The sequence below is a fragment of the Barbus barbus genome, assembly GCF_936440315.1.
Source record: "Barbus barbus genome assembly, chromosome: 18".
Classification (NCBI taxonomy): domain Eukaryota; kingdom Metazoa; phylum Chordata; class Actinopteri; order Cypriniformes; family Cyprinidae; genus Barbus; species Barbus barbus.
The window spans coordinates 28,285,380-28,310,057 of NC_136746.1; the positions used below are offsets into that span (position 1 = coordinate 28,285,380).

At 36.4% G+C, this 24,678-nt stretch overlaps 1 protein-coding gene across 1 annotated transcript in view; it reads right to left on the reverse strand.

Annotated features, from left to right (window-relative positions):
- The window catches only part of LOC306884217 (potassium channel subfamily K member 12-like), a gene marked incomplete at both ends in the record, with an annotated part of 32,180 nt that overhangs the window by 6,451 nt on the left and 1,051 nt on the right, over positions 1–24,678 (reverse strand). The window lies entirely within an intron of this gene.

A 24,678-nucleotide genomic window follows, 5' to 3' on the forward strand; every position in this document is an offset into this window, starting at 1 on the left:
CAGACAGCAATGCCACAGACTGAGCTGAAACATATTCAATAAACACGAGCAGCATTCACTGCCTGGGAAACACAACTGCACATACTACACTACACAACAAAAAATTATGATAACACCGAGCAGAAAACAGCCCATTCGCTCTGGCATAAAACCACATGGCACAATCAAGCAGTGCTCTTTATAAAACAAAAAGAGAACAGGATCAAATCTAACCTCTCAGCCGTTCATCTCTAATTAATTAACCCTGCTCGTTTTTCCACTGGCCTGCTGCTGAGATGCTCTTGTTAAGAGGGCACTGAGGTTTCGTCTGCCAAGGGCCACCCAGCTCTCTCATTAAAATCTCAGTTACCTCAAGCCCTGAACCATCGATTCTGTGCTGTTTCAGAGCCGACACTTCAGACTGGATCTCTGGAGACTTTAGGGACAGAGGGAGAGAGAGGCAAAAACACCCAAAATAACCTGCAGGACTTCAGACAACAGTCTGACAGATCGCCTTTGTGGAGAATTACAACTCAGCACTCATTCTGCTCGAGTGTGTGCAAATGATCATTGCCAACCATTGTTTTAAGATCTTATATTTGCCATTCGGTAGAAAACAATGTGCCAATCTGGAAACAATACACCCCAGCATATACACTCCAGATATGCCATCAGTTTTGAAGTCTGCATGACAATAAATACCTCTTTTCAGAAACAATTAAGAATTAGCAAACGAATAATGTCAACATTAATCAGAATTCACAGCCCATTCATTTCTGTAAAGTAACAGGAGGAGGTCTATAATACCTGCAGAAAGTTATCATTGCATCTCAATGGTGTGGAGTATGTGTGTCACACAAAATAGTTCACCCAAAAATGAAAATTCGCTGAACATTTACAAGGCCATCGAAATGGGTTTGTTTCTTCATCAGATTTGGAGAAATGTAGCATTCCATCATCTGCTCAGCGATGGATGCTCTGCAGCGAATGGGTGCCGTCAGAATGAGAGTCCAAACAGCTGATAAAAACATCACACAATAATCCACACCACTCCAGTCCATCAGTTAAAGTCTTGTGAAGCCAAAAGCTCCATGTTTGTAAGAAACAAACCCATCATTACACTGTTGCTTCTGGCCAAAATATGAGTGCATAATCCATGATAATGCTTCCACCAGCGAAAAAGTCAATTCCCTGTTGTCTCTCACATCAAAATCCTCCCACATACTTGTTTAAAACTGTTTTGCGCTTGTAAACGCTGCTTGATGCAGATTTCTATCCTGATTAAGACCAGATCACAAGAGGAAGTCAAAAAGCAACGGTTTGTAGTAAAAAACACATTAAATATACATTTTTAGCTTCACAACACATTAATTGATGTACACGAGTGGTGTAGATTACTTGTGAATTATTGTGACATTTTTATCAGCTCTTTGGACTCTCATTCTGACTCCAAATCTGATGTAGAAAAATTTTTTCATTTTTGAGTGAACTATTCCTTTAATTGCATTATATAAATCAATTTGTAATATAAGTCGCAGCATGATTCAGATGACAAAAAAAGCTATTTATATTCCAGAAAATCTGCTAAGCGTCATTTTGCCCGGCCTACGGCATGTTGCAGTTTTTGTGCTAGTATGTCATGCAGCAAGTCAGTGTGTCCTTAAGAAATTAATAGCATATGAGCGCTTCACTGCGACAGATGGTTTCAGCTCGTTTTCAAACACAATTCAGCACACAGCAATCTTTGCCTCACAATATGCCGGCACAGTCTAGCTATTTAGCACCTCCGAAAAAACAAACACCCTGCAAGCACATAAAAACATCACTGTTCGCACTGACAGTAAATTCACCAATCTGGCTTTTTTCCTGCCCTGGACAGAGGCCATTTCAGTTGTCCTGCTGTCTTCTGGGATCACAGGCCAGATACAGAAAATACAGAGATGATGAGGAGGGATGGTGTTTTTATTTTCCTGTGACGAAGAGGAAATCATTAGTCACCGACTGGAGTGCAGGGGGTCTGTGGAGAACGGGTTCAGGGTGTGATGGGAAGGAGGAGCTGAGTAAGAAGTATCTGGCGCTTTACCTACCACCATCTGCCCATCACTCGTCCTGTTACACCTCATGTGCCTGATTACTTACGGTTACACATACACGTGATGGACACCCGTTTGTTTTGGTGTTGAACAGAAACCTGCGTTTCAGATTGCATAAATAGAAAGAGCAGCAAACTTTTAACCCCAACATAAACGTTTCCTCAAGTAGATATGAACTAGATTTATTCTAAAACTAGTGCACAGTATTTCCCCATACAAAACCAGTCCTCAATCATTTAAACAGTCACCTCCAAAAAACTAAATTTAACAAACTTAAGGCAAGACACTACATTGCTGTTTGTGCACTGGTCAATTTTTCAGACTAGTGGAAAGAAAGCATGCAAAATACACATTTAATTGTGCATTTTATTGCACTTTATCTGTCTGCACCTATAAATTTCAATTATAGTGCATATCATTTGCAAAATATGTTTTTTCTCATGTACTTCAGCAGCACTTACATACACCAAACTGTACAGTTTTATTCCTATCTATTTTCTGAAGGTTTTTACAGAGGGGTTTGTTTTCACTTGTGGTTGTTGACAGTATTTTCTGATTGAGTGATAAAAAGAAAAATCCAAAATCCCTTTAGTAAAAAACATTTGACTCTAAATGATATTAGTTTAGTGACTTATTTGCATATTTAAACATACAATTTCAAAAAGCTTGTAATAAAAAAATGCAATGCTTAATGTAACCAATCAACTGGGCTAGTATGGTTATTATATTTGTTAAAATTTTACTTTATTCACCTGGGTGTCTTGTCTTAATTTATATAATTAAACACTAATTTATCAACAGTTATGCAGATGTGCGATAAGAAATATTTTGCCATCTCAAAAATATTCCAAAATATTGATTTACATTCATTTCAATTTATTTTTTTTGCTGTGGAAGCAGATCGGAAAATACCCTGCAACTGAGCAAGGAAGCATATTTATTATTTATTAATTTTGTACAACAGAGTTGATATGGTGACTTGCCATATGTACTGTATGCCATGATATCAAAACTCGCAGCAGTGAATTCAGCCCGTCACTTCATACACAACAGCATGTAAATGGACTGCAATAACAAGAAAAAAAATGAATCATAACCGAGCATAGCAGAATCCCATCCACAGCAATGCAAGAGCTGACAACATAAACAAACAACATGGACTTGCAGTTATTCTTTCATTGATTTACACAGAACAGGGAAAAGAAGAAAAGGAGAGCAAAGGTCTGGATGAGGGAGTGCTTTGGGAGATGTGGGTTGCATATGTTTGGCTCAATGCTTCATCCTCGTCTTGTGCTCTTTCACTCTGTAGCAATTTCATTGGTTGCGGCTTTTGTTTGTAAGAGACGGTCGGACAGATTTTGAAATGTATCACAGCATCTGCAACCAGTTGCATGGTGTCTTTCTAGTGCGTCGCTGACGGGCTCACGCTGTGAGTTTACTCTGATCTGGGGCTCCTTGTCGCAGTTAGAAAACATGAAAGACCGACAAGCTTGGAGCTTGTAGTGCACAGCACGCTTCACTGAAGGGGGCAAAATCTTCTCAAACAAAGCATGTTTGCAATCAAAGAAGTATTTATCGCCCACAAATAATATCTCTTTTAGGGTGACCCTGACCCTCATTGGTTTAAAAAAATAAAATAAAAATCACACTGCATATAAATTTACATTAAAAACAACAAAAACTAAAAACAACAAGCATTCTAGCATTTTTTCCCTCAAGCATTCAACTAAATATTTCTCTATAAAGTATTAGAGGTCAAAAGCCTAACAGAGACCACTGGGGGTTTTATTGTTAACTAAAACTATTCAAATGTTTTCTTCATTGAAATGAAGCTGAAATAAACTATAAATATTACACAGTTAATGTGTAATATTTATCTTAATGATGAAAAAATACTACAACTTAAAGTACAATTAAAATATACAATATTATATAAAATAATACACTCAAAGTAATACACTTCAAACTAAAATATAAACTGAGGTACTAAAATTACTAAAAGATAAAGCTAAATAGAAATATTAAAAAACAAAAGATAACGAAAATGACAAAAGAATATAACAAAATAACTTAAACTGAAATAAAACTATAAAATACAATAATACACAAAGTACATCATTTTATACTAAAAATATAAAAATAAAAGCTAATTCAAAATAATTACCATAATAGTATATAAATAATAATTAAATAAGCCTGACAAAAAATGATGAATACTTTTATGCATCAATTTTAATAAGAAATTGTGTAGAAGTACTAAAATGACTTCAACTATAATCACTGAAGGTATATTTATTCTACATTAAAAATATAAAAATAAAAGCTAATTCAAAATAAATACTATAATAGTATATAAATAATACTAAAACAAGCCTGACATAGACTATCCTTTTGAATCATTTTTAATAAGCGAGTAGAAATATTACCCAGTAAGAGAGTTATAAGTTCCCTCAGACTGTCATGAGATCTCTGTAAGAGTCACACTGTGTTAAGTATATACAAATTATTTAAAAAAAAAATAATTTCTGGATTTCCTTTCTGTAAAATGGTTCTTTGTACTGCGTTTGAATGGAAGAGCTCACACTGTGTTCAAACATGGGCTTTCACACAGCGTTTGAATGGAAAAGCTCACCTGCACCCGGACGAGAGCGTACAGTGAAGCTGTTTTTGAACTGAGGAAGTCACACAGCGCTCCAACAGTAGATGTGCATTTGCTGGACGAATGGAAAATCCCAGAATGCATTAGAAAGGAGGTTCACACTGCATTTGAACTAAAGCTCACTGTGCAATTTAAAAGAGTGGAGTTCAATGGATCGGCATTGAATCGAATGTGCATTGCTGAAAATGTACTCACCCACAGGCCATCCAAGATGTAGATGAGTTTGTTTCTTCATCAGATTTGGAGAAATGTAGCATTGCATCACTTGCTCAGCAATGGATGCTCTGCAGTGAATGGGTGCCGTCAGAATGAGAGTCCAAATAGCTGATAAAACATCACAATAATCCACACCACTCCAGTCCATCAGTTAATGTCTTGAGGAGTGAAAAGCTGCGTGTTTGTAAGAAACAAATCCATCATTAAAACTTCTGGCTAAAATACGAGTCCTCTATCAATAATATTGCTTTCTCCAGTGAAAAACGTCGTCTCTTCTGAATCAGGAGAGAAATATGCACAGATCAATCACCGTTTACAAGCCAAAACAAATATGTGAGTGGATTTTAATGAGATGACAAAAGCGGATGGACTTTTTCACTTGAGTAATTATGGATCATGGACTCACATTTCTGCCTGAAGCAACGGTTTAAATTTAAAAACATCTTAATGATGGATTTGTTTCCTACAAATGTAGCTTTTGGCTTCACGAAATGTTAACTAATGGACTGGAGTGGTGTGGATTACTTGTGGATTATTGCGATGTTTTATCAGCTGTTTAGACTTTCATTCTGACGGCACCCATTCACTGCTGAGGATCTATCGGTGAGCAAGTGATGTAATGCTACATTTCTCCAAATCTGATGAAGAAACAAACTCATCTACATCTTGGATGGCCTGAGGCCGAGTACATTTTCAAAAATTCCCATCATTCTCTGGGAACAAATGGTTAATAAATGGCTACTAACTTTAACATGACATTACAACGAAGCACTAACACAGCACTGTTTGCTTCCTGTTACTTATTGTTGCCAAATTAATAAAGTCAGTGGTCATAAGGCCTGAACACAGTCTGGTTTGTTCGAGTGTCCGTCAGTATTTAATTTTACACACAGCAGTACAGAAGAGAGCTCAACAACCCGTCTGTTCCTTCACTGATTTATTGTCGAGAAACCGAGCAGCGCTGCCTCTCCCTCTGCATTTATTTCCTTATCGACTCGGACTTGTTTTCACAGTCTGCCAGAGACACTTACAGTTGTTTGTGCAGTATGCTGTGAAAAGATTACTCAGGTGTATGACAGATTTTTATACATCATGAAAGAACGGCTGGCTGAGACAGCATTAATCTCAGCTGTAGAAGTGAAGTTATGAAGCCCATGTTACTGCAAAGGTTCTTGTCTTTTAAAGCATAGTGCTTACTACAAAAGAAACTCATTGCCTTTTCTTGATTTATGTTTATGACACAAAGCTCCAGACTGTCTTGTATTGTCCTGCAGTGCACAAATTGGGAAATGTGGTAGGTCATGCATGTATGCATACAGAAAATGAGCAAACTTTGCACTACAGAAATAGTATGAGTACTACACCACGAAAAATAACTGCTTTGTTCGCCTTTTAAAAACTTCTAGTTTTTACTAACATTAGAAATATCCCGATCAGGTTTTTTGTGCCCCTGATCTGATTCGATTCATACAAGGGGAAGTCGTGGCCTAATAGTTAGAGAGTCGAACTCCTAACCCAAAGGTTGCACGTTCGAGTCTCAGGTCCGGCAGGAATTGTTGTGGGGGGAGTGAATATCCACCGCTCTCTTCCACCTTCAATACCACGACTGAGGTGCCCTTGAGCAAGGCACTGAACCCCCAACTGCTCCCTGGCCGCTGCAGCATAAATGGCTGCCCACTGCTCCGGGTGTTCACGGTGTGTGTGTTCACTGCTGTGTGTGTGTGTGTGCACTTAGGATGGGTTAAAGGCACAGCACAAATTCCGAGTATGGGTAACCATACTGGGCCACATGTCACTTTCACTGAATACTGAATATATGCCGATACCAAGGCCCGATCCGATATTTGCATATTCCTAGTGTTTTATGTACAATTTAAGTATATTAAAGTTATTAAAATCAATCCAAAGTATACCAATCTGTGCAGAGAGTAAAAGTAATATGTGTACATATATATGATACACTCTCTATGTATAAATCTGAACATACTGTATAAAGACACCCAGTATGGAATATTGGAATACAGAATATGAGACTACTGATGTAAACTTCTTATATTTTATATGTATGTTACGTGTCTCTGTGTGACATTTATATTGTAAGCCTATAGGTGGTGTTGCGGGGGATTCCCATTCTGCAAGAGTTGCGTGATGTCATCAAGGATTCCAGATAAATAGGCTGCAAGTCGACAATGACGGTCTCTCTCTCTTTCTGTGGCTCCGCTTCACATTGTTCTCGCAAGCGTCTCTCTCATCCCCTCTTTGAGGCTATATTTTTGCTTTTCAGTATGCTTAGGTTTAACTTGTAAATTTGTGTTTTGATATGTGATATTCTTTTTACTTATCAGTGGGTAGTGTATTTATTTATTTTGAATTAACGAGCCTTAAAATGGTTACGGGCCGTAACAATGTACAAGAAGCAGACTGATTGCAACATAAGGGTAAAAAAGTGGAGATATGGCTAGAAAGCATGAAGCTCGCACTGTCAGAATGCTAGTCTGTCAATCAAATCCAAAGCAAGATTCAACCCATTGCAATGCATTATAATAGCGACTTCTCCGATAATCTGACGGCAGATAAAAATAAACGATAACATTTTTCCCCACTAATGTCAAAATAAAATCTATGCACTTGTTGAAAATTCAACTTTGCATCACAAATGTAAAATTACATTTTAAAACAGAAAAGAGCTATTTTAAATAGTAATGATATTTCGCAATATTACTGTTTTTACTGTGTTTTTGATTAAATAAATGCAGCTTTGGTGAGCAGAAGAGACAACTTTCAAAAACAATAAAAAAATCAACCACAAACCTTTAAACAGTTTGTGTATCAACTACTTAAAACAAGTGGAAAAATTGTCAAAATATACTTATTAAAGACACAATCTATGAAAACAAATTTATGCAGCATTGCTTCTATAATATTTAATAGAGTTTTTGATATTTTAGTTAGAAAACAAGACAAAAAAATACTCATTAAGAGAGACTATGACTAAGTACACTGCATTATTTCTCAGCATGCAACTCTAAGAAAAATGTAAACTCATCCCCAGTGGCTTGGCATAGCATTACAACACAGTTTACACATTATGTTGAAAACATGCTGGTTTTTACTATGAGAAAGTTTCTCAGTACATTACAGTATTGTCTGCATGTCTCTTTTCATCACTATAAGAAGGATGCAGAGCCTGTTAAAAACCTGGTACACAGCACAACTGTATTTTGTGATAGTAGTCTGTGCTGTCCATTCTTGTCTGCTTGGCATTTTATATACAAAAATCTGTTTAAACAAAGGCTCAGCAAAACTGCACAAAGCGCAGCGCTTTCCCCGAGCAAACACACCTGTCCCCCTGGGCATTTTCTAAAGGCTGAACAAAACCACTTATATCTGCATAAAATCTGTTATATGATTCAATGAGCACAGCATACAAAACACATCATGCGTTCGAGAGCCAATTACAGTCATTCATACTCTGAAGAGCACTCGATCTACGACGCTGTCTGTAAATGAAGAAGAGCTGGAGATATTAGCACAGAGACATGCCTGAGTTCACGTGAAAGTGAAACAGAGAGAGGGAGAGTCCAGAAAAGGTCAAAGCTTATGGCTAAAACCACAGATATAATTCTTGCATTTTAGAAAAATGTGTATATCCATCACTAGTTAATTCATATTAAGCACTGACCCTTTCAGCTGATGTCATGGTGGTGCATTTGACTTTCAGAATTGTTCTCAGGGCATCTTAAGCTGATCCTGACCAAGAATCATCTACTAAGAGAAGATGAGATACATAAAGTGACCCCCCCCCCCCCCAAAAAAGTTGTAAATAAAACATATTGGAGTATGTTTTACAAGACAATATATTTTTTAGTAATATCTAAAATATTTAATAAATAAAATATCTAAAAAAAAAAATTAATGTTATCAGCCTGGCAAACTTTTTGGTACAAACAAAGGTTTATTGTTGTATGTTCTTTTGGCATTTCATTTATTGTATACCTTTAAATTCGCTTATTGAAAGAACAACAGCAGTATGGTGTAACATTTATTTGAAACGCATGTATTTGGTATTTGCTACATTATATCTTAACTCTTTCCTTTCATTCTTTTCATGGCTTTGGAAAACTTGCATCTGATGTTTCTCTACGTTGCTTTTTGCATAACTCCGGGTCGTCGACACCAAGTTTAGTTGCAATTTCTTTCTAGGAATGAAATGCTTTCTCTGAATCTTTAAAGTCTCTCTGCAAGCGATTGTATGGATGCGGATATATTTGTGGCAGCTCAGCTATTCGACACAGTGTATTTATGTTGCTAGTGACCTGGAGATGTTGTTCTCCTGCCTGAGCTCCATGGAACGAACCGGGTAAAAAAAAAAAAAACATTGCGCGTCAAAGGCGGTGGAATTCCCGAACATACCCAGCGATTGTGTAATCGCCACGGACCAATGGTAGCTCAAAGATGTTTAGGAGCCAAAACGAACTCCTCCAGAAAGTTTGCTTTGGTGAGCTGTATCGAACTGAAGAAACAAACTCAAAACAAACTTTGTTTCGGCCTGATTTTGTTCGAAATGATGTCATATCAGTTCGTTCTTCAATGTCGTTTGAAGTATATCGGGGCCTTTAGTTGGGGACACTTAATTTCCAGCGATATTGTCGACTTCATTGCACAGATATGGTTTAAACTGAACTGAGCTGGACGATGACATCACTGAATTCAATGATAAACTGCCTTCAACTGAAAATCGAGTGTTTACTGTTGTCCTTTTGCATTATTGACACCCTATTTTACTATTTGATACTGCAAAGCTGCTTTGACACAATCTGAATTGTTAAAAACGCTATATAAATAAAGGTGACTTGACTTATTTTCAAAATTACTAGCAATTTAAAATTTGTTTAACATCCTTCCCTTGCGTTTTGTAACAAATCTTTCCCTTGTGGGTCAAAATGACCTGAAGGCCTAAAATTAAACTTCTTTTTGGTCCAGAAATCTTATATTGATCCCTTTTTATAATTTTGTTTTAATATTTAAGTAGGTTTTTTACAGATTTTTTGGTGATTTTTAATTGATTTTGTTTTTATTTACCTTGTTTACCTTAATCATGCGTGTTATAATGTGTCTTTATGTGTGTGCGTGTACCATGTATGTGTTTGTGTGCATGTGTGTGCGCGTGTAGGGGGTTATGTGAGTGTTTTTGCCTTGTCAATATTCTGCAGTTTCAGCTCTTTGTTTGGATAGAAATTTTGTCTGGATTGTGTCAAATTTTGTATTTAAAAAAAAATCAAATAAAAATGTTTTTTCGACATTCCATTCATTCCTATGGTAGGGCCAAAATGACCCATGAGGGAAGGATTTGTAAAAGAAATTTAATTACAGCCACATAAATCCTCGAATCCACTCAATTTTTTTTTGTGTGTGTTCCAAATTCAAGTGGAACAAAAGTTACAAAGTCTTGTATCACACATATTAACACTCAATTTACAAAAAAATTTAAATAAAATAAAATTCTGGGTCAAAATGACCCAAGGGAAGGATGAAGGTTGAAAGTAAATCCTACAGAGTGTAATATGCACCCACTAACATACAATTTCATTTCTTTGGACAAAAACCTGTGTTGCTTAATGTTACTTTGCAGTCAGGTAAAGCTTGAAGTAAAGCTGAAGCTTGTGATTTTGCTAGTTTTGTGTGCAATACATATCAGACGGTCAGTGAGCGCTTCGTGACGAGTTTGTATGTCTGCCAGCTGAGACTAACTTTGCACAGATGAGATACAAAAGCTCTTTGATGCCGTGTAGAACAGGCATCTAAATTTACACCGGCACGTGGGAGGGACCGCCATGCCCAAAATCTGAAGAATAATGCTGATGCACTGCAGAGTTCTCAGGCTGGATCTCCTGACAGTTTTAAATTTGATGAAAAGATAAAGAGTAAAAAGTTTCAATAATGCTCAGAAGTGCAGGATCTGCAAAGCTCATGACCGCTTTAGTAATGACCCCATACCATATTACAGAACGAGGGCAGGTGCAGCCCGGCAATACTGCACTCTTACCACCAATTCAATCAAGGATCCAGTTTTAACAGGAAAATCCACTTAAGTGAATATTGCAAAAACAAGCCACACACACACACACACTCACACCGAAAAGCTTTAACCACTTTTAGTAATGATAGACTACAAAGGCAAGGTCGTACAGGTTAATCAAAGCACTACACCTCAGTATAATTGTCCCCTCATTTAGTTTAGGCTGAGTTTCTTCTAAACGAAAAGGTAAATGTTTCATTACTGAGCCACAATTTTAAGTTCTTCAAAAACATAACAAGGAGTGCTAGCTTTCTTGGAAATCTAATAAAATACACAGGCACATTTTTTTTATCATTATTTTAGCTGTTGACCAAAACATATTCAAGTTACAGTTATATAATGAAAATGGGCTTAAAGTGCACACTCTGAGCTTTAAGGCGATGTTCACACTGTCAGTTTTTGGGATTGACAACTGCATTTATTTATAGGTGAGAGTCTCGAAATGTCCTGTTTACACAGCAGCGTCTCGAATGCTGTCTGTATGAATGTGCAACGGGAGTCAAGCCCATATTCCTTACCAGTAACCACAGCGAGAGTGACCAAAGTAATATCAACGATGATGACGTCCATAAAACTGAATGTCTTATAACTTTCTGACATGACAACAGTCTAATCGAGCCGCGAGTTCATCCATCAAATCTTCATTAACCGACAGCAGTAATATTTGGGTGGAGAGTAGAGCATCTGAGTCATGCGCAGAGCACAAAATTGACAGGAGTTCACTCCGGTGGAGATTTGATCTAAAACTTGACACACAGCTCATTTCTTCGTCACCGTAAGTTACGAAACCACACATGAACACACGCAACACACTGTTGACGTGCATTTGTGCAGCAGAGCAGCTCTCTCTCGCGCTGTATGACATGACAGTTGTCCAGTCCTGTTCCGTTCACACAGCGCGTGTGTTCCGAGAATGCGGTTGTGATTCCTGAAAATGTACGATTATTAAATTATAGAATGCGGTTGTCACGTGCGTAAATAACCGAACAGTGTGTAAACATAACCGTATAAGGACTCAAATACAGGATTGACAACCGTATTCTGCTGCTGTGTGACCGTGGCCTAATTTGAGGATATTCCCATCACAATTGGAGGGAAAGGGTAAGAAATTACAGCTCTTTAATATGTACCCCCCGTCCCCTTTTCAAGGGAGCATAAGTAATTGGACAGTTGACTCAAAAGCTGTTTCATGGACAGATGTGGGCTATTCTTTCGTTATTTCTACATCAATTAAGCGGGTAAAAGGTCTGAGTTGATTCTAAGTGTGTCATTTGCATTTGGAAGCTGTTGCTGTTAACCACATCATGCAGTTAAAGGAGCTCTCCATACAAGAGAAACAGATGATTGTTAGGCTTCAAAAACAAAACTAATCCATCAGAGAGATAGCAGGAACATTAGGAGCGGCCAAATCAACAGTTTGGTACATTCTGAGAAAAAAAGAACACACTGTGAGCTCAGAATCATAGAATCAAGGACTGGATGTCCACGGAGGACAACAATGATGGATGATCGGAGAATCCTCTCCATGATAAAGAAAAACCCTTTCACAGCATCCAGCCAAGAGAAGAACACTCTCCAGGAGGTAGGCGTATAACTGTCAAAGTCTACAATCAAGAGAAGACTTCACCAGAGCAAATACAGAGGCTTCATCACCATATTAGACTTTGCCAAAAAACATCTAAAAAGCCGAAAAGCATTCTTTGGACGGCTGAAATTAAGATCAACCTGTACCAGAATGACGAGAAGAAAAAAGCATGGAAAAGGCTTGGAACAGCTCAGATCCAAAGCATAGCATCATCTGTGAAACATGGAGCAGTGTGATGCATGAGCATTGCTTCCAGTGGCTCTGGGTTACTGCTGTTTAGTGATGATGAGACTGAAGACAGAAGCAGCCAGAAGAATTCTGAAGTGTTTAGAGATATACTCTCTGCCCAGATTCAGTCAAATGCAGCAAAGTTGATCAGGCGGCGCTTCATAGTACAAATGGATGATGACTCTAAACATACAGCAGAAACCCAGGAGTTTTTGAAGGTAAAAAAGTGGAAAATTCTGCAATAGCCGAGTCAATCTCCTGATCTAAACCCAATTGAGCAGCATTTATCTCGATGAAGACAAAACTACAGGCAGAAAGACTCACAAACAAACAATTTTGAATCAAAAAACAAACTGAATCAAACAAACAACTACTTAATCAAACGTATCAAACAGAAAAATCACATGCTAGTGACTCTTCACCTTTAAATAAAAACTGTGCTTGAATGACCGAAATGATATCTTGTACACACATTTCTAGTTTCAAAAGTAAAAAAGCAAAGAATCTTTCATTAATAATAGCATTGACTTCATACAGCACATTCATCCCATTCCATGTCATTTTTTTCAAGTGAAATTGGTTCAATATATTCTTGATTCAAAATGAAATAAAAATTCCATATTTTTGCACTTTATTTTAGTCTGTTTTTAAACTGTCTAGTCATATGAACTCCTTTTATAGTGCTTTCTTGTCCTTTTTTGGAGGTCAGCGACTTTTTTTGTTATTTTTTACTTTACGCTGTCATTGATCGTGCTGCTCTTTCTTATACATTATTCAGAGTTTCACCTTTGTGCTCTACGAAAGAAAGTTAAACAGGTTTGGAATGACATGAGGGTGAGTGAATGATGGCAGGAATTACTTTTCTGGGTGAACTGTCCCTTTAATGATGAATTGTTGGCTTGCCACTCAGAATATTAGTTTTGTGTAAAAACGCATCTGACCTTTCCGATCAAACCAACATCTTGGATACTGATGAGATTTGTGATTCACTTCAGTTTCTGAAATGAAAAAGCTTGAGGAGTATGTATGTACATTCAGTGAGGGACGTTTATGAGGTTATTGTGGTCTGTAAATAAGGCCGTGACAGCAACAAATCTGTGGTTTTACTTGAAATAATAGCTGTCTGCTCCAGAGTGTGTATGCTGTGCTGTGTGTGATTGATCCTCTGTGTATGCAGACGCCATCCTCAGATGAGAATGCTCTGCATTGACATTTATTTACAGTCTTTGTGTGTTTGCCGGGGCAGATCACGTACATGGATCAAGGGCGAGTGCAGCGGTGACAGAGAGGATGCAGGCCAGAGATAAATGTACAAATGGGACAGGCAGTTTTTCCTGACACTGATTTGTCACTGCGTGGGTGTATCTGTCCGTCTCAGCTGCTGTGTAGCTATAAATGCAAAGATCACTATGAAGAATACATGTTTTGTAGTGCTACTTATTAGCAATATTTGTGACAACACCCCAGCAACAGCCGATACACCCTAGCAACCATATATTAATGCCTAAATAACTAAAAACCAACTCAGCATCTGCATTGCAAGCACCCAGAACATCTGAGCATTGTTGTGGCAGGTTTTGAAACCAATCACATTTATTTAAAAATGTTAAAATCCAGTTAATCTTAATAGTTCACTGATGAGCAGTCAGTCAGCTCCTCTTTTGTATTAATCATTTACAGGATAAAAGATGCAAAAACAACTGTTTTACAATCAGTCTTGCCCACTGTGCCATGTAAAATCCTCTTATTTGAACAGTCAGATTTGAATCCCTATACTCAGTTCCTCAGCCACTGTAATGGAATATATCTGCAAGAACACGCCAAAAAGGGCTTTTTGCAATTGAACATTCCAAAAAAAAGTTTTCAGTTAAACGTTTATTTAAAAAAAGCTTTTTGCAAATAAAGGTTCCAAAAAAGGGCTTTTCATAAATAAACATTCCAAAAAAGGTCACCTCACAACTAAATGTTCCAAAAAGGTCTTTTTGCAAATAAGTGTTCCAAAGGGGACTTTTTGCAAATAAACATTCCAAAAAGGGCTTTTGGCAAATAAGCATTCCAAAGGGGGCTTTTCACAATTAAACGTTCCAAAAAAAAATTCTTTTTGCAAATGAAGGTTCCAAAAAGGGCTTTTTGCAAATCAGCATTCCAAAAAAGCTCACCTCACAATTAAATGTTCCAAAAAGGGCTTTTGGCAAATAAGCATTCCAAAGCATTCCAAAAAAGCTCACCTCACAATTAAATGTTCCAAAAATTTCTTTTTCACAATTAAGTGTTCCAAAGGGGGCTTTTTGTAAATAAACGTTTGCTTTTCGCAGTGAGAAAGAGTAGAAGAATAATTCGCATAGAAGAATATTTTTTTGGCTTCTAGGGAAAGCTAAAGAAATCTAAATAAACTTTCCACTATAAACAACCTTTTGTGGAACGGAAAGGTTCCATGGATGTTAAAATTTCTTCATGGAACCATCAGTGCCAATAAAGAACCTTAATTTTTAAGTCTACAAAACATTCATGTAAATGAATGTAAAACAAGATACAGAGGAGTGAAAACATTATAACAGTCTCATTATCTAAACTTATGGTGTTTTTGTCCTTTTTATGCAGAATTAATGAGCAAAATGATATTAGTGTTCAGAATGACTAAAATACGGTTCACAAGTTCACAGTTACATATAATAAACAGAGTAAAGGTTATGCGTATTTGGCATGCTGTCCGAGAAGAAGGCTCCGAGCTCTAAATTTTGGCCCCAACCCAGAGTAACCCCCCCCCTTAGTTGTAAGTGAGGAGATGGGGTGCTGAAGGGATGCTGGAAAACTGTCAAGGAGCAGAGGTAAGTCTGCTGTTTATATATACACACCTCTTATCTTTTTAATTGGGTTGATTACTGATTGTGCTCCTCTCGTGTTAATTAGGTTAATTATCTGAACGTGCTCCTCCTGAACTTTAATAAAACACCATTAAGACAATCTTCAGTATTTCCAGAAAATAGCATGATAAGAATGCCCATGTAGTTTATTCACATTAAAAAGGTGAGATGATTCTCTACATTATGGTAATTGCAAAGAAAAATATGTCACAATGTAAAAAATAATATTACAAAGAATGAATGAAAATCTTGATCATTCAGCCTTTTTTTTTATTTTTTATTAATTTTGGCGTATAATATATGGCCCAGGCATGAGATCCACCCAACCAGAATGGACCTAAATAATAAAAAAAATAAATAAATAATGATAACAATAAAAAAAAAAATCAACTTTTGACACGTCTTTAATCACATTCTGTCCAGTCCCATCTCATTCAGTATCTGTGCTTGAGTACACACTGGTGAAAACAGCATACACGCCTTTTATGTGGCTACACACCCTCTTCCATTTTTAACTTTGACATTTTCCAGCCCTCTGTTTTTACAGAGCGACCCAGGAGATCAGAGGGAGAGGGAGAGAGACAGAGAGAGAGAGAGAGTGAATGAGGGACTGAGAGAGAGACAGAGTGAGACACCGAAAACACAATGAGGGACAAGGTGATGCTCTCTGCTCCAGGAAATCTGACGATAAGCACTGCTATAAATGTCTATCAGCAGTCTCAGAATAGCATGCTATCATCCTACTCATACTATTTTTACAGCATGCAGCATGTTTATTATGCACAATATGCACATTTTCTATGCATGGAATACCTGGATGATATTTGAATGCTGATATTGGAAAATTAGTCTGCAAAAGAGCAATTAAGAAAACGATGAGGCTATAAGTAGATGAGGTCACCTTTTCAGCATAATGACGTTTAATGTCACTGTCAACCTCTGTAGTCCCATATAGCTACTTGTATTGCAAATGTATTTTATGTTGTACAGTAAGATGTGAAAATATCTTAAGCTTGTGTTAACACAGACCTTATTTTAGACCAAAAATCCATTCAAAATTACCCAATGGAGTAAGGACAATTCAACTGAAGTTCCTGCAGCACTGCCAAATGTGAAGACGTTTTTATACAAAATTGGAATAAAAATGACAAAATATAAATTCTTTTGAGATGATAAGACATCATGTAAACAACAGTCATGTAAACAACAAAGTCATGTAGCAAAATACAGTTTTATATTTCTTATATTTTTTATATTTTAGTTTGTATTTCTTGCAGTATTCACGCATACATATGAGTGAATCTCTTAAAACATGATCACGTCACATTCACCTCAAAATCAAAAGAACAAAATTAGAAATTATTAGTAGAATGATAAATACTATGCATAAAAGAAAATGAAGCCTATTTTGGGACAGAATATGATTTTCAAATCTGGCATTACTTTTTTAAAATGACAATTAGGCTCATTTCCCCCAAACTTTCATTATTGTAATATATGTGGAAACTTAATTTAAATGAGTTTTTCTGTAACTGCATTACTCTCAGATGATTCATATTTGATTCTCAGTACTGTAAAACAATGATATTCATTAAAATCAGATAACGTGTTTTTTATGCATAAGAGTAGGGGTGCTCAGGCTTAATTTTCTTCATGCAAAAATAAATGATATCTTCTTTTTGAGTTTGGGATGAAACACAACACAGACATGTTCCACGTTCTTCATCTGCACTTTATCCACCTTATTTTTGACGTAAGAGAAGGTTTGGCCATTTGTAACTTGAATGTGCGAGGCTTCCAGTGTCATTCACTTCTAGTTAGCGGTATTTGTTATCATATTATTTGAATTCATTGTCATAAACTTAAGCACACTGGTTTGTAGTGCAAATAGTTTTATCGTTGCATTTTGTTATTTTTCCAGTTCTATAGCAGCTAATGAAACAGAAGTCTTGTGCATTCGCAAAAAATAGCTTACTTCCACATTGCACTTTAAAGTGAATACAGTACAATACTATTCCATTCTCAAAACAGCCGCCGTGAATCTGATAGTTTGGTAACCACATTGGCCCTTCAGAATGAAACACTGCATTTCATTGACCCAGATGATGTTTTAATGCATAACGATGGCGAATCAATGTATCATAATTCCCTGACCTGCAATGTGAAGTGTTTTTCATAAGTCAAGACCATCAGTGCAAACAGCGTGTGATGGAACACAATGAAATTAAAGGAGTGAGAGTGAGATAAGAGGGACGGGGAAGAGAGGGAATCCATTCCTCTGCATTAGCCGAGCAGGTTATATTGATAGATGAGTCTGAGGAGGAAGAGAGTATCACTGAGGAGACAATGATGCATGATCCAATCAAACGTGCGGCTCACTGTAGAGTAACCGGAGCCAACTGCACTGATTACTACAACACGGGAGAGAGCGATGAGAGAAAGACGAGTGCTGCAACGGGAATCCCTGAGGTTTACTCACACTACTGTCTATTTGACCTACGTCAACCAACTTTACAGCTCACCCAAAAAAACAACATACAGTTACCATAACAAAATATTTGGGCCTAAATTTGATGATTTATGTATTTGAATTGCATATACAATTTCCATCCATTTGGACAATGCATATATGTCCATCATACATAAATGAAACAGGCCAGATTTCTGTAACAGTGCTAATAAAGTTAATTTTTAAATACATAAACCAGGTTTATACAGTACTGTATATTTATCGTCAATGTTTAAAAATGTGTCAAATCTTTAACTATTTGAATATTGCTTGTTCCACCAACCTACTAAACTTCATGCGATGCATATTTGACAGTCATACATGAAACAGGCAAAAATATTATATGCAATATATATATTATAATAATATTTAATATTATAATAATATAAAAACATTCATTTAAACTGATTAGATTATCAGTATAAATCTGTTAATGGTAAAAAAAAATACATTTATTCAGTTATTCAGTAAACCTGCTCATTGTGTATTTAAAACACATTCAGTTTATTAGTACTATTACAAAAATGTTAAATGTTTAGTCAACTCATTTATGTCTGACTGACAAATATGCATCACATTAAGTTTATTAGTTTGTTAAAACTGTAATCCATGGAAATTTTTATATGCAATTCAAATACATAAATCTTCAATTTAGGCCTAATTTTTGGAGTGCATGCTTTTTTGCATGATCTTTTTCTATAGAACACAAAAAGAGAAATTCCCACTATTAACACTGGGGATTGTGAAGTGTATGCAAAAGAAAAAACAACATATTATAACTGTTAAATTCTTGCAGGGCAACAACACAGAGTAAAGCCGGACAAGAAGGTCTGGATGACAGCCATTCTAAACCCTCAAGTAACAGAGGAAGAAGAAAGCGTGAGGATCTGGAACACGCCTCTGCTTGTGGAGTCGACGGCAGTGGGATTCAGAGCTGGGCTGTGGGACGTCCAGGCTCGTCTCTCCAGAAATCACTTTCTGTTCAGACAGGCTCGCACAACTACTGTATGCACTTCTGTTCTGTCAGCGTCCTCCAACCAAACCCAACAGATCCGCTCCGTCACCACACAGGTCAAAAGAAGGAGATGGCCAGATATAGACTCATTTAAAACTGCTTCGTCAACTCATTTTCAGCTTTTTGCCCACATGCCTTTTGACTTTTACACTACTGTTAGAGTCTGAGAAAATGTTTCAACAGTTCAACACTGACGCCAATTTTAAATCAAGCCAAAAATCTTCCTTTTGTTCCAATTGGGAATAAAAATCCTAATTGAGATCTACCTAGTAAGATTTAGTGAAGAGCTTCAGCAAAAGTGCAGGCTGCGATGTTTCTACTGAGAAAAAGACTCATGTTTCTCCTAGATCTCAGCAATGTCTCAAGCGTTGCTCATTTGACAAAGTCTGCAATCAAATATCAAAAATCTCACTATGAACTCAACATTTATTATCAAATTCTTCCAAGACAATGATATGAACTTCTATATACATTCATTTTATAGCTCTATTCTCTTACTTTTATGCTAACAATTGACTCACTTCTGTTTTATCTCTCCTGTGGGATTTTAGGAAGCACATCAAAGATGAAGTTGGTATGTACTGTATGTGAAGAACTCTATTATGTCTCCTGAGCAATACAGTTCTCCTCCAGAAGCTTGCAAAGCCAAGACCGGCACAAGTATACACTGCACACTGCAGTCCCAATGAGAATTCATCATTCAGACAGTCATCTATTCTAAAACATTATTAAACACAGAACTGTGTAATATTCCTTTGCTATAAACAACAATGCAAATCATTTGACTCAGCAGTGCCTATTTTTATTTCTCCTAAGGAATTTTAGGAGGAACATCTGAGATTTTGATACTTTTATGAAATATGACTTTCAAGCCTTTCATTCTCATGCTGTTCTTAAAATGAAACACAATAAACATCTTACAAAACTAGTGGTTTCAATCTGCACAAGAGAGTGCTATAGAAATATTTCTAGAAAAACAGTGACGTGTGTGTGTGTGTGTGTGTGTGTGTGTGTGTGTGTGTGTGTGTGCACCTGGTATTCATCACGTCCTGGGGACCAAATGTCCCCACAAGGATAGTAATACCAGTAAATCTTAATCTTGTGGGGACATTTTTTGGTCCCCATGAGGAAACAAGCTTATAAATCATACAGCATAAAGTTTTTTGAAAATCTAAAAATGCAGCATGTTTCCTGTGAGGGCTAAGTTTAGGTGTAGGGTTGGTGTAGGGCAATAGCAAATACAGATTGTACAGTATAAAAACCATTACGCCTATGGGATGTCCCCATAAAACATGGAAACCCAACATGTGTGTGTGTGTGTGTGTGTGTGCGTGTGTGTGTGTGTGTGTGTGTGTGTGTGTGTGTGTGTGTGTGTGTGTGTGTGTGTGTGTGTGTGAAATAAAAAAAAAAACACTTGACGTATGTATTAGTGCAAAGACAATAATCCTTCCTATCCAACAACCCGTCAATCACGTGATATTGCAGCAATTAACCAACAAAACTGATCCAACAATCCAATCAATTCCTAAAGGACAAAATTGAGTCCTGTCCTACATTTTTTTTCTCATTTGAGAAGCCATTTCAAGTAATACATCACATCAGGGAAGAAAAGTCGATTGCAATATCCGTTTACTTTAAATAAACAAATAATTGCACAATACATCTAGCAGTAGAAAAATGCAACGATGTAATGTAATAGAATCTAAATATTTTCCAAAATATTCATGAATGCACATTCATAATATTAATTTTTCACTATATAAAACGGTAAAAAATTTCGTATCATATTTGGGGGTCCATCATTATCATATAAAACCCTTGCACTAGAATACACATAATCTCTAATTATCCAACTCTGCATAAAGCTATAAAGGCTGCTTCCTTAATGAAATAAATGAAAAAGTTAACATAAACAGCCAAAGTAAGGTTTGTGATTCATAAAGTGGTTCTATTAATAGTAGACCTGTTCATGCATTGCTCAGGATTCTCAGTTGTTAGCGTCTGGCCACTAATGAAGCTCTCCTGTCTTGCTGATGTGAGTGATGAGTGATGGTTGTAGCCTGCAGAAATGTCTCCAAAGCTCTGCATCAGACAAGTTCTGAGAGCATGTTACTAACCGCCTGTCTTACACAAAGTTTCCTCTCACCCTGAGCTGAGCCTGTTCTGCTCTTCAGATCCAACATGACTAAAAATACCTGAATTACTCAAATACTTCTTCTGCTAACAGACAATCAGAAAAAGAAGGAACAAAGTGTTTTATTTAACCTGGTTATTCTGTCTAATTTAAATGATTTGTCTTAAATTTGGCTGCAGTCAATCAACATGCATTTAGTTTTCTTTTTTGGTGTACAAATGTTATCAACATTTGGGCACAATGTGTCTCATGTTAAGTACATTTATACTGCCTGAGCACATTTTAAAGTCTGCTTTATGGTTCCATGTACTACCGTTTAAACGTTTGGGGTCTGTATGATTATTTTTTATAAGAAATGAAGACTTTTATTCAGCAAGGATCCATTAAATTGATCAAAAGTGACAGTAAAGATATTTATAATGTCATAAAAGATTTATATTTTGAACTTTCTATTCATCAAAGAATCATGAAAACAATTTGGCATCATGGTTTCCAGAAGAATATGAAGCAGCAAGACTGTTTTCAACATTGATGATAATAAGAAATGTTTCAAATAAACGTATTAGAATGATTTCTGAAGGATCATGTGACACTGAAGACTAAAGTAATAATGCTGAAAATGTAGCTTTGTATCACAGAAATAAATTATATTTTAAAATATATTCAAATAGAAAACAGTTATTTTAAATTGTAATAATATTTCAGAATATTACTGTATTTTACATCAAACAAATGTAGTTTTGATGTTCAAAAACATAAAAAAATAAAAATCTTACCTGAGCCAAAACTTTTGAATGGCAGTACATATAATACAAGTAATACATAATGTATTTATTAAATTCCTTTAAAATGTTGTACCTTGGCTAATAAACTTATCTGAAGACACTCTGTATGTTTGTTTGCACAAACACTTTTTTATGCGCTATATACTGTATGTCTTCCTTTCCACTGCATGACATTAATCTATACAGTACGTGTAATATTTGGTCCTGAGAATGTTTACCAGCAAATAAAATTATTAATAATTCATTTAAAATTCTGTTTATCATTATTGTTAATTGATTGACTGCAAATCGATTTTTCCCCATAATAATGTCTGAGTGAGATTGTGACTCACTGTGTGAGAAATGGCAGGGGGTTTCACTTAGATGAGGAGGAAGTGCCTGCGTCGTCCCTAGAAAACCCCCATCATGACAAAGCCTGAGCACCTCACATTCACTGGCTTTGAAGCTCTTCCGGAGGCGGGAGGTATATAGAGACTTCACACTGAGATGAAAGGAAGATGGAGACTGAGATGGAAGTACAATGCACAAAACACACATTCATTTAAGCTTAGCTGCTAAATAAAGTAGGATTGTACTTGCTAGACTGAACTGTCTTTTAGTAGCCCCACAGAGACAGATTTTTGACTGCGAGCATGTGAATCGGCCACATTCGTTTTTAGAGCATTTAGAAACAAGTTTATCTGAAAAAAAAGGAAAGAAAATAAATTACCACAAACATGTATAAACTGTGATAAGAATAAAAAGTAAGTGCTGTTTTTCATAAACACATCAGAATAGTTTATTATAATTACTTTTAGCTAAAACTTTAAGTGTCTCTTTGATACTGCCAACATGGCAAACTTTGGCAAATCCGGGGATTTTATCATTTTATTAACATTTTAGTTAACATTAACTAAAACCATAAAATATGTTCCCTGCTTGAAATATTTAAAATTAACTGAAATAAAATATACATGAAAAATAATATACAAATTATTTTATTTTCAGTTTAACTTGAAGTACTAAAATAACAAACTAATTAATAAAAATTATATATACAGTGGGTGTATTATATATATATATATATATATATATATATATATATATATATATATATATATATATATATATAATGTATGCATACATTATATATATAAACTATACAAACTTTTAAAAATGACAAAAACATAAAACAAAATTACTAAAACTTTAACTAAATTTGAAGTAAAAACAAAACAAAAATCTAATTCAAAACTATAATAGTGTATCTAAAATAATACTGCATGGCACACAACTTCATTTCCTGGCATACTAGTGCACTCTGACTCCCGGAAATAGCATAAAGCCGGTCAACCAGACTGAAAAACTGCCCATTTTCAGCCCTCTCTGGCCTTTTTGTGTAAAATATGCATGAAATGGTCAGTAAATGATATCTGAAGTTGAGACTAAATTTTGTGTGCTGTTTGCAAATAAAGCAAAGAACATTACATTATTTGCAGCCCAGCATTCAGAAACTTTCTCTGAATATGAAATAAAAGCATGCACACATCTCCACACCCAATCCTGAAGCTTTTGAGCAAGCGGAGGAGGATAGCATTTAAACTCGACAGAGACGGCCTTGCCGTCAGTCTACACCCTATTCTTCATTTGCGAAGGCGGTCACTGGCTATCCACAGAGCATGTGAGGTTGCGTGAAGCCGCTTCAGTGACAGTACTGCTGAATACATTACTCAGAAGTACAAAGTGCACGGCTATTGATTATTCACTGCAGATGGAAAGTCTAAAACAGGAGCCAAGGTCCGTAGGAAGCAAATACACACAATAACCAGAGGGCCGCCTCAGAGGGATACTTGCACTTTAGTGACCTATAACAGGGTAAATGTTATCCAGGACATGTGGGCATCAGCACATTTGGTTTTTGGGACATGAGCCCCACAGCAAACTGCAAGCCTGAGGCTTGGTCATGAATGCAGAAGTTCAGCAGGGAGTTGGCTTGGCCTCAGCCTGGTACCCATGAGAGCATCAACACTAGAGGGTGTTTATTCAGAGGACTTATGCTGGGGAAATGCCAATAGAAAAGTGAAGTCTCCAAGGAAATGTTGTCTCGACAAAGCAAAAGTGCGCTGAGAGTTTCCATGAAAGGTCATGGGGTCAAGCAAGGTGCCAGAGGCTGTTGCTGACAAAAATAAAAAAACAGCACTTGCTGCTGTACTACTTTGCATTTATGAGCCCTGTAGTTCTATTCTGGGTATACAGTGTTACAAAAGCAAACTGGACAAGACAAACCCATAATAATACACACATAACTACAGACCGCATTTTATATCAATCTTTGGGAAAACCTTTTATGTGCAGGCTTTTAAACATAGTAAATCGGTGAAATTTGAGTGGACTGCACTCATAAACAAAACCCAAAATTGCAGGTCTTAAAGGAATAGTTCACTCTAAAAAAAAATATTTTCCATACAATGAAAGTGGACAGTGATTTATACTACCAAGCTCTGAAGGAAAAACAAAAGGACCATAAAAGTAGTCCATATAATTTGTGTCCTA